This window comes from Pseudorasbora parva, chromosome 3 (assembly GCF_024679245.1).
Source record: "Pseudorasbora parva isolate DD20220531a chromosome 3, ASM2467924v1, whole genome shotgun sequence".
In the NCBI taxonomy this organism is placed as follows: Eukaryota; Metazoa; Chordata; class Actinopteri; order Cypriniformes; family Gobionidae; genus Pseudorasbora; species Pseudorasbora parva.
The window spans coordinates 30,673,972-30,689,073 of NC_090174.1; positions in this window are offsets into that span (position 1 = coordinate 30,673,972).

The following is a 15,102-nucleotide window of genomic DNA, read 5'->3' on the forward strand; positions in this document are numbered from 1 at the left end:
ATTAGGGGTTTAACATACATCAAATACTGTAGATTGTGATGTATCGATGCCTAGCATTAAAAATGGATGCCTGTAAGCTATTGATACATTTAGGAGGCACATTTGTTTTAACACACTCTACATTTTCACACAATGTCATTCTATGTATTATCGCCAACATGTGCATTCTGGTTTAAATTACCTTTCAGAGCTTGTGAAAGACGCATGATTGAGACAGTCGATGGAACTGTCACTGTCCCACCGAACCAGTGGATCTTCACAAAAATGTATAATTTGCTTGTGTTTAAAGTCTTGCAAAAAGCAGCGCGCACTCATCTCAAACAGCGCACACATAGGCCACTGAATTGAGTTTCTTTTATTTATTTTTGTGCTTCAGTAGATAAAGGTCTATGGTTTGGCTTGTAAGGAGAAAAGAGCGCTATGATTCGTTCTTCACACGCACATTAACTGAAATTTAAAACGATTAGAAGAAAATGTTCAATAAACTGCAGCATAGGAGGGAGCACTGTGACTCTGTGTTGCTTCAAGGGTATCATTCTGCACACGGGATTTGTGCCACTCTGTATTAGATTAGAGCCTTTCATTTTAGGCTATACTACTTTTGCACAGTGAAAGAATATTAATAGCATATCTTGTTCTGTCATACCTATAATATGTTGTTGCTTCATTAAAAATCTGCGCAACACATTTATCACTTTTTGGTCATTTCACATTTTAGCACAGTAGTCTTAAATACATTCTTGACTGTTGTCATAAGCTAGCCTGACGTGGTCATACTCAATTCTGGTCAGAATATGAGTCTGATACTGCTCCATTGGGCTGTGATTATGGGGCATGTTTCAACTGAACCAGGAAAGACCTCAATTGGATAGACCTACAACCAATCAGAGCAACAGAGCGAAGCATAATGTTGGTTATCAAATGTCACCAGAACTCAACTGCACTGTGTTTCCAAGTCTGCGGTTTTCCCACGGGTTGTTTTCCATGTCCGTTGGTTTGAAGCGAAGCGACCTCAATTATGTGATATATAGACCCAGGAATGCAAATTATTTTAGCAGGCGATAACACATTTTTCTCCCCAATCAGCATTTGTTTTCTGGAGAACACCCTCTGCCCCCCACCACCACGAATGAACGATCTTTGCCGGTGTTGTAAAAAAAAAAAGAATTTAAGGATACACTTAACGTACACGTGGAGTACTAACCACCACGATCATCATTTCTGAGAGAAATAGTGAAAGTGAATGCATATACAAACAAGCTCTCCGTTTAGGATTAGAACAAATTCAACAAGGCAAAGGCATGGAGGACATGGATGTTTACGTTACAGTTTATCATCTGTCCATCATCGAAAAATTTGTACAAGGATGTCCCAATTAGGGTGCAGGATGTGAAATTGTGAAATGCACTCACCTAAAGGATTATTAGGAACACCTGTTCAATTTCTCTTAATTCAATTATCTAATCAACCAATCACATGGCAGTTGCTTCAATGCATTTAGGGGTGTGGTCCTGGTCAAGACAATCTCCTGAACTCCAAACTGAATGTCAGAATGGGAAAGAAATGTGATTTTAAGCAATTTTGAGCATGGCATGGTTGTTGGTGCCAGACGGGCCGGTCCGAGTATTTCACAATCTGCTCAGTTACTAGGGCTGTGTATTGCCAAGAATCTGGCGATACAATACGTATCACGATACAGGGGTTACGATATATTGTAATATATTGCGATATTGTAAATAGAGGCAATATATTGCGATATTTCTTTTTTTTGTGTTTTTTTTTTTTATTATTTAAAAGCATAAAGAACAACCATATGCCTAAAACACAAGACAAAGTATTTTATTTAATTAATACAGTATAATTTATATCACTAATCACTATTTTGTGCAATCTAAGTAAAGGGAAATGTAAAGTGACAGCAGGATTCTTTATGTGTATATGTTTTAAAGGTTTACAGCAGAGCAGTGGCTATTTAACAACGAAAAGTGCAGTCCATTTCATGACTGAATGACTGTTTGTTTTATATTTAATACAGTTAAGCTATTTTCTATAAAGCAGTCTATTGTATAAAGTGCTATTTCAAGTACTGAACTGCAGAGCTGGTGCATCCATATCCACATCGCTATGATCTTTCGTTCTGGTGCCACCGCTGTCAGTTTTGGAGTGTGTTTATTTTGTTACTGAAAGGAAAACGTGCTGTACATTCTATTGAAACGCTTCTCATCAGCGCGGGTGACGTCAGGATGTTAAGCGAGCTCTGTTTCAATGTGTTTCCAGTGTATTAGATTTTAACTTGGCCTATTTTGCAAACAAAATGATTCTTGTCAATTTCCTTAGTGGCTTCTTTTTAGCTAAAGCCAAAATGAGTCCACACTTCAGCTCTGTATACTGCAGGAGCGGAATAATGCTATCGTCTTGAGATCTGGGTTTGCTTCTTTGCTAATGCAAACACTAGCGATGCACGCACTTTTACCTTGCGCTTCTCCGGTTCCGCGTCAGTTATACGTTCTGAGATAACACTGCCATCTAGCAGTTGGGTGTTAATACAGTCTGTGGTTTAAACCGAACACAAAGCCACGAATCTTGAATGTAAATAAATAAATATATAAATATCGATACATTGTTATTGAGAATCGATACAGTATCACCAAACATAATATTGCGATATTCATGTGTATCGATATTTTCTTACACCCCTATCAGTTACTGGGATTTTCACACACAACCATTTCTAGGGTTAACAAAGAATGGTGTGAAAAGGGAAAAACATCCAGTATGCGGCAGTCCTGTGGCTGAAAATGCCTTGTTGATGCTAAAGGTCAGACGAGAATGGGCCGATTGATTCAAGCTGATAGAAGAGCAACTTTGACTAAAATAACCACTCGTTACAACCGAGGTATGCAGCAAAGCATTTGTGAAGCCACAACATACACAATCTTGAGGCGGGTGGGCTACAACAACAGAAGACCCTGCCGGGCACCAATTTGCACAAGCTCACCAAAATTGGACAGTTGAAGACTGGAAAAATGTTGCCTGGTCTGATGAGTCTCGATTTCTGTTGAGACATTCAGATGGTAGAGTCAGAATTTGGTGTAAACAGAATGAGAACATAGATCCATCATGCCTTATCACTGTGCAGGCTGGTGGTGGTGGTGTAATGGTGTGGGGGATGTTTTCTTGGCACACTTTAGGCCCCTTAGTGCCAATTGGGTATTGTTTACCAAATACCTGGCCTACCTGAGCATTGTTTCTGACCATGTCCATCTCTCTATGACCACCATGTACCCATCCTCTGATGGCTACTTCCAGCAGGATAATGCACCATGTCACAACGCTTGAATCATTTCAAATTGGTTTCTTAAACATGACAATGAGTTCACTGCATTAAAATGGCCCCCACAGTCACCAGATCTCAACCCAATAGAGCATCTTTAGGATGTGGTGGAACGGGAGTTTCGTGCCCTGGATGTGCATCCCACAAATCTCCATCAACTGCAAGATGCTATCCTATCAATATGGACCAACATTTATAAAGAATGCTTTCAGCACCTTGTTGAATCAATGCCATGTATAATTAAGGCATTTCTGAAGGTGAAAGGTTCAAAACACAGTATTAGTATTGTGTTCCTTATAATCCTTTAGGTGAGTGTAAATGTTTGTTATATATTTTGTTTGCAGTTGTGAGTTAATACAAATTTAACTGATTGTGTAAAACAGGCACATATCATATCTAAATATTAATTGATATATTCTTGAATCTTATAGTAATCATATTGTGATTTGATATCAACGTGATTTGATATTCGACGAATCATGATGAACTGTCCGAGTTACACCCTATTAATAATGTCTAATAATTTTATTAATATATGCAGTCATATACCTCATTCATTTTCATAAACAATGTTTAAAAGGTAGGGCTACACTCTACTGTGTGCGTGTGTGTGTGTGTGTGTGTGTGTGTGTGTGTGTGTGTGTGTGTGTGTGTGTGTGTGTGTGTGTGTGTGTTTTCGGTTATTGTTAGAAGCCTAAAATTGCCTGCTATTATTTTTATTATTGGTGACTTACTCTTAAAAATATAATAATCATGGCTAATAATGGGTTTAAACAATGGCTGAAAAGATTTGCTTTTGCAAGCCACTTCATCCGCATCTGTACTGGTTGTCAATAAAAGTCAAACGACTGTCATTGGCCATCACAACATGAAAAATGAATGCACCTATACTTTTAGTCGGAAATTAGCTCATTAGCATTGTTCCCTTTCCCTCTGCTGGTAAATGCTACATCGTTAGGCTGACTGTGAGTATCTTTCTCCTTTGATGGATGTTCAAAATTTAGCTTTATTCTGACAGTTTTCTTTTCTAGTGACATCACAAGTATTTCATTATTGTCCCTGTTGTACAAGTGACAGGTTTTCCTCTGTCTGTTTCATTAGTCACATGACAATTGTTCCCCGAACTGAGTGCCCATGAGCAAAGATGGCAGGCTATAGTTTATGTTCTTCTAGGGGTTTATAAGCTAGTCCAGTGACTGCCACTGAGATGAAAGAGAATGCTATCTCCAGGTATTATACACCTCTTTCCACATCAGTAGGAGTTTTCATTTTCTTCACCTATATGTCAGTGTATCTTAAAGAGACTGTTCTTTGAATTTTACAGTAGTACACTAATTTTAAAGACAAACCAAAACCCAGACACAATTTATTTGGCACGTGTGTGTGTGCGCGTGTGCGTGTGCGTGTGTGTGTGTGCGTGTGTGCGCTTGTCAAATGTCAGTTTTATTTATATACATTTTTAATCAGAATAACTTCTTATCTTGACCAAAAAAAAAAAAATCTGTTTCCTTAACGGCAGAGATTTTATTTTTTTGAAAGCAGGCTCTTGTCGTTTACTCTGTTTTACAAGTGGGTCCCACCTGCCAAACAGCCCGTGAATCACAAAGCGGAATGCAGACTGACAAAGGGCATATTACCTTCCATTGTAAGCCTGCTGAGTGCTTATTTATTTAGTTTAGTGCCTTCGCTCGGTTTCTTTTTTTACTGTTACACAGACCTGCACACACATTCAGGGATTTTTCTAATTATGTTGCTTTTCAGGTGAAGGATGTGAGCGGTTCAGCAGTAGGGACTGAATAACCATCGCAAAGTAAAGCTAGATTGTTGAACAATACCCAACGTCACTCTTTACATGAGACTGTGCCTGTGTGGCAGCTACAGCATTTGTAGATGACTGTTTCTTATTGTGTCTATGCCTATATTTACTGTGGTGAAAAGGTAACATCTTAAATCAAGACCTGTTCTTCTCAGGCTTAAATTGGTTTCCCTGCTTGGCCAAGCCAATGTTTAGCTGGTCCAGGGCCCGTATTTATCAAACATCTTAGAATTACTCACAAGAACACTGCTAAGAATTGACTTAAGAGTAAAAAAATTCTTGGCTCAAAGCTGCGCTTAAAAGTTAGTTATCAAGCGTCCCAATCATACTTTAAGTGAAGTGTAGGACTAAATCTTAAGTGCTAGTCTTGCTGTGCCACAAATGAAATTTTGGATGATGTCATGAACCAGTGACTGAATAGATGTCCTTATTTAAGAATATTCTCAGATAAATTCACATTGAATGGTGAAATTCCTAAGAGGAGTTTACATCCAATACACATTTGACAATAAAGAGTTTTCAAGAGAATACCTTATAATATACACATTTTAAATGAAAGATAAACATGTTTTCATCCTTTTAATACTTTTTTTAAACTGGTGTGCTGTTAAATGACCTGCCTATATATAGCCTAGATTTTTTTTTAATATATATAATCAGCCACCATGGATTCCAAATGAAAAACCGACATGGCAGGAGTAAGAAGCGATCGCTACTGCTTGCTGAATTACTCGAACAGTGTTTTTTTTATTTATTTTTTTATAAAACCCAACATTAACCAGCACTGAAAAAGATGTCTGCTCTGTTCAAACGATATTGTTTGATTAACTATTTGTTGTCAAACATTTCGAGCACATTCTCCCTCTATTGAAAGATTTGCGCACGTCTCTGTCTCCTCAGTGCCATAACAAGCCCCTACTGGCAACTCCTTGAGAGACCTCTCGAGCTGTCTTAAATATCTGGGAGAGTAAGAGTGATTCTTAGCTTTAAGAAATTTGATAACTTGCTTTTATACTTAAGTTTGAAAGTAGGAGTAAATTTCATGAATTCTCAGCACTTAAGACTAAAATAGCACTTTGAGAAGCTTGATAAATACGGGCCCAGATGGATCAGAAAGAAAATTGCTCAAAGCATTTATAAATACAGTAAAAAAAAAACAGCTTGCTTGCTGTTTTTCAGCAGGGTGATGCAATATTGGAATGTTAGATAATTATAACACAATTATTTCATTAAATACTTTTTTTAAACAGTCTCAAAAATTCCAGGTTTTAATCCACACTTTATATTATAACATATATTATATTATATTCTTTCTTCTTCTTCATTCAAATCAAAGATGTTCATCAGTGATAGTATATTAAGAGCAGGGACCCGTTTGTGTGTGTTTGTGTGTTTTGTGATTTCACCGCAAAGAAGAGTCTCTGACGAACTTTGATTTTCTTCATGCAAATCAATCGTTTGGCCTCGGAAAACGGATTATTTAACTTTTTTGAATAACTCATGGATGCAGTCGTCTGTGTGTGCATGAGCCAAAAGAGAACACAAACCCCACCTAATTTTATTATATTACACCTATTATATTTATTGATTGGCCTTCTCAATCGTTTTGACATTGACGAGCGCAGTTACACCTGAGGCAAACCTGGGGCCGGATTCACAAAAATCTTCTTAAGAAAGAAGTTAAGAAAATTCTTAAGATAAATTCTAAGAAGTTCGTAAGAATGTTTCTAAGTGCAATTCTTGAAAAATTCTTAGGAAGTTCTCAAATATTTTCTTAACAGTCATCGTTGTGACTGGCTTGACGGGAGTAAATCACTCAATGTAGTGTTTTTAATGTGCCGTGTCGGTAAAATCTGTATTTTATAAGAGCATAGACATTTATCATGAACGCTGCTCGGGGACCAAAGATCAGCTGTTAAATCTACATAAGACGAATCATATCTCAGAGACATCCGAGCCCGCAGGCAGATGTCAGAAGGACTGGCCGAGGAAAGGCTGCTCTCGCTGGGGTTAACGAGCACTGAACACCCACTGATCGCCTGGATCTCTCAACTCCGAAAACGCCAGATAAAATTGTCAAAAAGGCGCTCTCTTTATAAACAAACCACAGATTTAATCTTTAAACAAGTACATTCTCGCCTGAAAAAGTCTTACAACTAATATTTGTGACACAATAACAGTAGTATTTTTAAATTACGTGGAGTTTCTCGTCCGCTATTGTCTTGCTGGTTGGTGCACTCTGGTTGCTGGTTTTATACTCGTCCATATGATACTATTAGTTTTAAATATTATATTTAGCTAGGCTACAGTTATGTTGTAGCTAATGCTTAATATTTGAAACAAACTAATACATTCGTTAAACATCTTACATTTGGGTATTTAAGATAGGTTGGAGGTTATTCTAACTTTGAGAAGTTATTTTAAGAACCTTCTTTTCGTGAATATGAATACTTCTTAAATTTTATCTTAAGAACAATCATAAGAAAAAAGATAAGAACATTTTTAAGAAAGGTTTTTGGAATTTCAAAATAGTCTTATATTTTTTTCTTAAGTTAGAAAATAAGAAGAAATTGGCAGTTAAGAAGAACTATATTCTTAAGAATGTTTTGTGAATCCGGCCTCGACGACTTGTCCCCCTCAATGTCTATGGTGGTTACGGCCCTGCTGAATTCACTTTTTACTGTCAAGACACAGGGTTTGTTTAGTGATGCATATAGTACACACCGATTTTCACTTGTAAGCACTGTGTGGACTAAATATTGTATTCATATAAGCATATTATCAAGTGGCATAAGAATTTGCAATTTCTTATTATAGATATTTCTATATTATAGAATTTTTAATATAGAATTTTGATGTCAAACTAGTACACATTTCAGCTCTCTTCTAAAGTTGACTCACTACGCATGTTTATATGGTTTGATGCATTTTATTTTTTGCATTCAGAATTTTGATATTTTTTTTCTTTTCTTTCAGAACAGATATGTGACCCTGGTATACAACTGATATAAATACAAAGTCTCTATTTTATCCACTGTGAATCATTGCCAACCCACCATGAGCTGTTCAAACCTTTGCTTCCTTCTTCAGAAGTGTCATCGTTAGTTCACCTAATGTTGCTGTAGACCTGTCCTTAGTCTGAACCCACAGTTCATGACCTAAAAACAACATGTTTATACAAATGTATTTTTAAAAAATTGTCAAATATAAACATGAATCAGGCCACAAATGAGGTCCTGAGACGGAGAAAGAATCGGCATTGGGCTTTTTTGTACAGACACCCTCTCAGATGTTTCTTTGCCAGTGCATCCACCAAATCAAGGTGCTTTTCACTCAGGTGGCTTTATGCCTCCTCCCAACATGAAAGGAGAAAGCCTCCATCTGCCGGGTCATATTGAAAAGACGGGCAGCGCCGTGTTCCTCAGAAGCAACAATGGCCTGGTCTGTGGAGGGGTATTCCTTGATGATTATTCCAGGTCAGACCTGGTGCCAGCTGTGAAAACTCACTCTTTTAGCACTGCGTCAATGATTAGAGGGGAAGGCCACAGGCTACGTCCTCCATGACCCACAACTTTTTCCGATCTCGCCGCATCGGGGGGTTTGGCCTTGTGTCTGTGGCCCACGACTGACTCGTACGGCCTTCCTCCAAGCTCGGCAGATTGAATCTGTCACGCCGTTCTAAACAATGATAAAGAGAGCTGAACCCTGGCAGGTTGTGTAATTCTTTTTTGCTCTGTTCATTCAATCTACATTTAATCAATGAGAGTAAATTTTAGCATTTTTTTTAAGTACAGATCAAGAAGCCAGACGCAGCAGCTTTTTGAATCCAAGCAGCCTGACAACGGCATACCTTGCACTGTAGAAGCCTGCCCGTGACCTCTCTATGGATGGCGAGAGCGCTCTAAAATCCTCTTTTGGTTTGAAATGTTTATACCAAAAAAAAAAAAAACATTCACGAGTGGATTATCTGCCTTTGACATGGCTTGAGGTGTTTTGCCATGAAGCCAGCCTTTCAATTTTAGGATGTATCTGTGGCATTAAAAAAAAAAAAAAAAAAGTCGTCCGGTACTATTTATCAATGGGCAATTCACTCAGGTGCGCATGCTGCGGGGTTACGCGATCTCAGACCCTGTGAATAAAACATAGGCTATCAGTAATATTGTGAGTAGGCAGCAATGACTTATGCAAGTTCAAGGACTTTATCGATCGGTGAGCCGAGCTTAATCAAAGTCTGTCTTCCCCATCCACTCATTGTGATTAAATAAGTCAGACACTCTGACAAAAAGTCTTTGACCCTTTCATTGCTTTTCAATCATGGCTGCTGCTCTCAGCATCTCCAAATGCTTTTGTTCACAGGGGGAAAAAGTAAAGAATGGTCCAAAAAAAAATATTTTAATGAGTGCACTCAGATTCTATCCAAATAGGATTTACATGCTGCAAAAAGTGAACATTTTCAATTCCCTTGACCGCAAACTTGTTGCAGTGAATACAACAAACCAACAGACCTGATCGGCAAACTTGCTTGTAAGGAATGTAAATAGTTCTCTCTGAAGGATGAAAGATGGAAAAGATAGACACTTGATGCTGTTCAAATCAGTTAAATTAGACTTGTTTCATGTTTGTCGTGTTGCTTCTGATTGACAGCTTTAAAATATCTGTTGGCCAAGCTGGGCGGGAAGCTTCCTGAGAGATTTCAAAATATCTGATCAAAGACACGACACACACGGCAGCTGATAACAGTTCGCATAACAAATAACAGATCACAAGCCGATAGTATCTCTCTTTATCGATGAAATTGTAACCTAAGCACAATCAGATGAAGCAGTGGTTGTGTCTCTTGCTCGTCTTTGTCATGCACAGATGTGAGGAGAGGAATAAATGGTGTTACATCTGTTTCACCTTTTCATCCAGTCATAGGGGATGATGGTAGTTCATCTGATAATCAGATTTTTGATAGGACTTCAAGGTGCCACAACGACTAATCAGATTAGCAGCCAAACAGGTAGAAAATGAGGGTTTTTACACAACATAACCGCATCATCAACTTCTTTTGAAAGATATAAGCCATATTTCTCAACTCATGGTGGGCGGTTTCAGGAATTCAGGTCTTTTTTTTTTTTTTTTTTGTATAACACAAACACAAGGTGCAAGATTGATTTTAGGGAAAATAAACATTTGCTCTAATGTAAATTATCAAAAATGATCTGGGTTATTGGTGATGACTGGTGTAAACCAGGATAAAGTGTTTTATTTGCACATAGGCTACACAAGGATTAAACATTGAAATCCTTTCACACCATTGAATCTCTCACTATTGTGTAGCAAAGAGGAACAGCACCAGTTTTGAAAAACAAACCTATTGTTCCTCTTCAGTGCAAAAACAACCAGAATTCCCAGGCACAGCGTGGGATGATGAGGGTCTCACATATTACATTTACTCTATTGCCAGCATTCAGAATGGTATTTGCATTCCTGATAAAAGATGTTATGACCGTGATGTGTGATTCATGATAATTTGCTTTTTTCGTTATATTAATGAGGTTAATTCAGATCAGTGTTGGTCAGTTATAACATACCTGCTGCATGATTGAAAGTAATGGATTGCACTTACTTCCACTTTGTTAAATGTGTGTTTGCGTTACTTATTTATGCATCTTTCTCCAAATGTGTCCAGTCCTACTTTTTACCTGACAAAATTATCTTAGTTGCACAAATTTAATTTATGAGTTGCAGGTAAAAAGGTTTATGTGTGTCTGTTTGTGTGAGTTGTGACTGGAATAATGGATAATATATCCACCTTATTGTTAGCCAAAATGTACCAACATCTCAAACCAACCTTATAACCTATATGTGTGTGTGTGTGTGTGTGTGTGTGTGTGTGTGTGTGTGTGTGTGTGTGTGTGTGTGTGTGTGTGTGTGTGTGTGTGTGTGTGTGTATATATATATATAAAAAATTTTTTTTATTATTTTTATGTAAAATTTCCTGTGATGGGCAGGGGCAGTGTAGGGAGAGAACACAGTTTATACAGTGTAAATTATGCCTATGGAAAGTCCCCACGATTCACAAAACCACAACGTGTGTGTGTGTGTGTGTGTGTGTGTGTGTGTGTGTGTGTGTGTGTGTGTGTGTGTGTGTGTGTGTGTGTGTGTGTGTGTGTGTGTGTGTGTGTGTGAGAGAGAGAGAGAGAGAGAGAGAGAGAGAGAGAGAGAGAGAGAGAGAGAGAGATAATATACTCTGAGGCATCAGAGACACTGTTTATTTCCTTTGTTTCTTTTTTGAGGGCACTTAACTGGGATATATGAACTACTCATCCATGGCCACTAAAACATTGTTTTAATCCGCATCTCTTCACATACTTCACATGAACAACTATTCATTCTGCAAATTGCACCTTGAGCAGGACATACTGTATGTAAGATAAGAATGGTGAAGCAAAATACTTTCATTATTGATTCACCACCATATTCTAACATTTCTTTTAGGTAACTAAGTAGAGTCCAAGTGAGCAAATGATCTTGAGGCGATACCATTACACACTTAAAAGGTCCTTTTTTCAGCTCTAAGTATCATTTCTGAGAAGTCTGAGTCAGCTAAATGAAAATGAGGCATTTGTTATCTCAAAACTACTGACAAAATATAGCTTCAGATTTTTTTGAAAGGTTTTACAATGTGAATAAAGTATTAAAGTACATTTACGTTATATAACTTTAAAAGAGATTGAAAGCAGTGATTTGAACTTGTACAAATCATTTGTGGCAGGTTTACTTACAGCCCATTTAACTGAATTTAAGTTTTTTTTTGCAAAGAAATTTGTCTTAAGGTCTGAACCATGAGCCGATTTATCATTTTTTAATCTTTGAAAGTATTTCAGGGTGAAACACTGAATTTTAGTCACTCATGTCAATCTTGAGTACCTATAGAGTAGTATTGCATCCTTCATATCTCTGAAAAGTCTTTAGTTTTATTATATTTATAAAAGAAAGATAGGCTGTACCGAGTCTTTCCGGAAAAAAAACGAGCGGATGGAGGTGTATACTATTCAAAGAATCACGAGCGTGCGCAGCTATTGCACGAGAACTTCTGAAAGCTGACATCCTTAAGCGTGGAAAAGAAAACAATTACCCTAATAAACCATGGCTATCAATCAGGTTCAACTAATACACATGTGATCCAGAATCAGATCCTGAGGCTTAAATAAATTGAACAGGAGAAGCTGTACTTTATTTAGTGGCCTGTCAACATTTGTGTGTGTTTACTTGTGGTGCATGATGACTATTGTATGCGACTAAACCTTAGCAGTAGCAAGCAAAACAGTTTTGTACATCAGACTAGTGTAACGTTATACAGAGAAAAACAATGGAGTAGCGCATTTGAATTACGAAGCACGCTTTGTGAGAACGTCCCCTAGGTTTATGTTTGGGGTGGTTCAATAAACAAACAGACACATTTAGTGGTCAGCTAAATAGATGTATTTAAACACACCATAGATCGCATTTTCCATTGATAAAGTAACTATATATGATCGTGTTGTTTACTGATGTTTATGGCTACTTCCAGTAGGATAATGCACCATGTCACAAAGCTCGAATCATTTCAAATTGGTTTCTTGTTACTAAGTGTATGTCAACTTTTCAACAGTGGTCATATTTATATATTTTCTTGTCTTGTGGACTATATGTTAACTTTTATGTATAATATCTTACCCAGGACAGAATTAAATAAATAAAAAACATGCATTTTTTTTATGATCTCTCTTATTTTATTACAATAAGAAACATTTAGTAATTCTGCAAGGTGTATGTAAACATTTGATTTTGCATTCACATCAAATCCTTACACCTGATAATAGGCAAGGGCAATCATCAAACTACCCAGTTATCCATCATATCCGGCAATAATTGTGTAAATATTTAGTTTGACATCTTTTTAGCAATGAATATATTAAATAATATTTTTTTTATTTTTAATGTATTATAATTAGTTAAACATCATATCCTGTTAGCAATAATGTTAATAATTATCATTTTAAAACTATTATTATTTGCAATTGTATTCATTGCCTGGTCAAAGTTTAGTGTGAAAACACCTTTCCATATTTACAGTGTAATGAAATGGCGGACTGTACCTGCACGCGTGCAATAGCTTGAACATGAAAATTAGTTCACGGTACTAAAATGGCCCCCACAGTCACCAGATCTCAACCCAATAGAGCATCTTTGAAATGTGGCGGAACGGGAGCTTCGTGCCCTGGATGTGCATCCCACAAATCTCCATCAACTGCAAGATGCTGTCCTATAAATATGGACCAACATTTATAAAGAATGTTTTAGCACCTTGTTGAAGCAATGCCACATAGAATTAAGGCAGTTCTGAAGGCGAAAGGGGGTCAAACACAGTATTATTATGGTGTTCCTGATAATCCTTCAGGGTGTGTGTGTGTGTGTGTGTGTGTGTGTGTGTGTGTGTGTGTGTGTGTGTGTGTGTGTGTGTGTGTGTATATACAGTCTTGTTCAAAATAATAGCAGTACAATGTGACTAACCAGAATAATCAAGGTTTTTAGTATATTTTTTATTGCTACGTGGCAAACAAGTTACCAGTAGGTTCAGTAGATTCTCAGAAAACAAATGAGACCCAGCATTCATGATATGCACGCTCTTAAGGCTGTGCAATTGGGCAATTAGTTGAATTAGTTGAAAGGGGTGTGTTCAAAAAAATAGCAGTGTGGCATTCAATCACTGAGGTCATCAATTTTGTGAAGAAACAGGTGTGAATCAGGTGGCCCCTATTTAAGGATGAAGCCAACACTTGTTGAACATGCATTTGAAAGCTGAGGAAAATGGGTCGTTCAAGACATTGTTCAGAAGAACAGCGTACTTTGATTAAAAAGTTGATTAGAGAGGGGAAAACCTATAAAGAGGTGCAAAAAATGATAGGCTGTTCAGCTAAAATGATCTCTAATGCCTTAAAATGGAGAGCAAAACCAGAGAGACGTGGAAGAAAACGGAAGACAACCATCAAAATGGATAGAAGAATAACCAGAATGGCAAAGGCTCAGCCAATGATCACCTCCAGGATGATCAAAGACAGTCTGGAGTTACCTGTAAGTACTGTGACAGTTAGAAGACGTCTGTGTGAAGCTAATCTATTTTCAAGAATCCCCCGCAAAGTCCCTCTGTTAAAAAAAAAGGCATGTGCAGAAGAGGTTACAATTTGCCAAAGAACACATCAACTGGCCTAAAGAAAAATGGAGGAACATTTTGTGGACTGATGAGAGTAAAATTGTTCTTTTTGGGTCCAAGGGCCACAGGCAGTTTGTGAGACGACCCCCAAACTCTGAATTCAAGCCACAGTACACAGTGAAGACAGTGAAGCATGTAGGTGCAAGCATCATGATATGGGCATGTTTCTCCTACTATGGTGTTGGGCCTATTTATCACATACCAGGGATCATGGATCAGTTTGCATATGTTAAAATACTTGAAGAGGTCATGTTGCCCTATGCTGAAGAGGACATGCCCTTGAAACGGTTGTTTCAACAAGACAATGACCCAAAACACACTAGTAAACGGGCAAAGTCTTGGTTCCAAACCAACAAAATTAATGTTATGGAGTGGCCAGCCCAATCTCCAGACCTTAATCCAATTGAGAACTTGTGGGGTGATATCAAAAATGCTGTTTCTGAAGCAAAACCAAGAAATGTGAATGAATTGTGGAATGTTGTTAAAGAATCATGGAGTGGAATAACAGCTGAGAGGTGCCACAAGTTGGTTGACTCCATGCCACACAGATGTCAAGCAGTTTTAAAAAACTGTGGTCATACAACTAAATATTAGTTTAGTGATTCACAGGATTGCTAAATCCCAGAAGAAAAAAAAATGTTTGTACAAAATAGTTTTGAGTTTGTACAGTCAAAGGTAGACACTGCTATTTTTTTTTGAACACACCCCTTT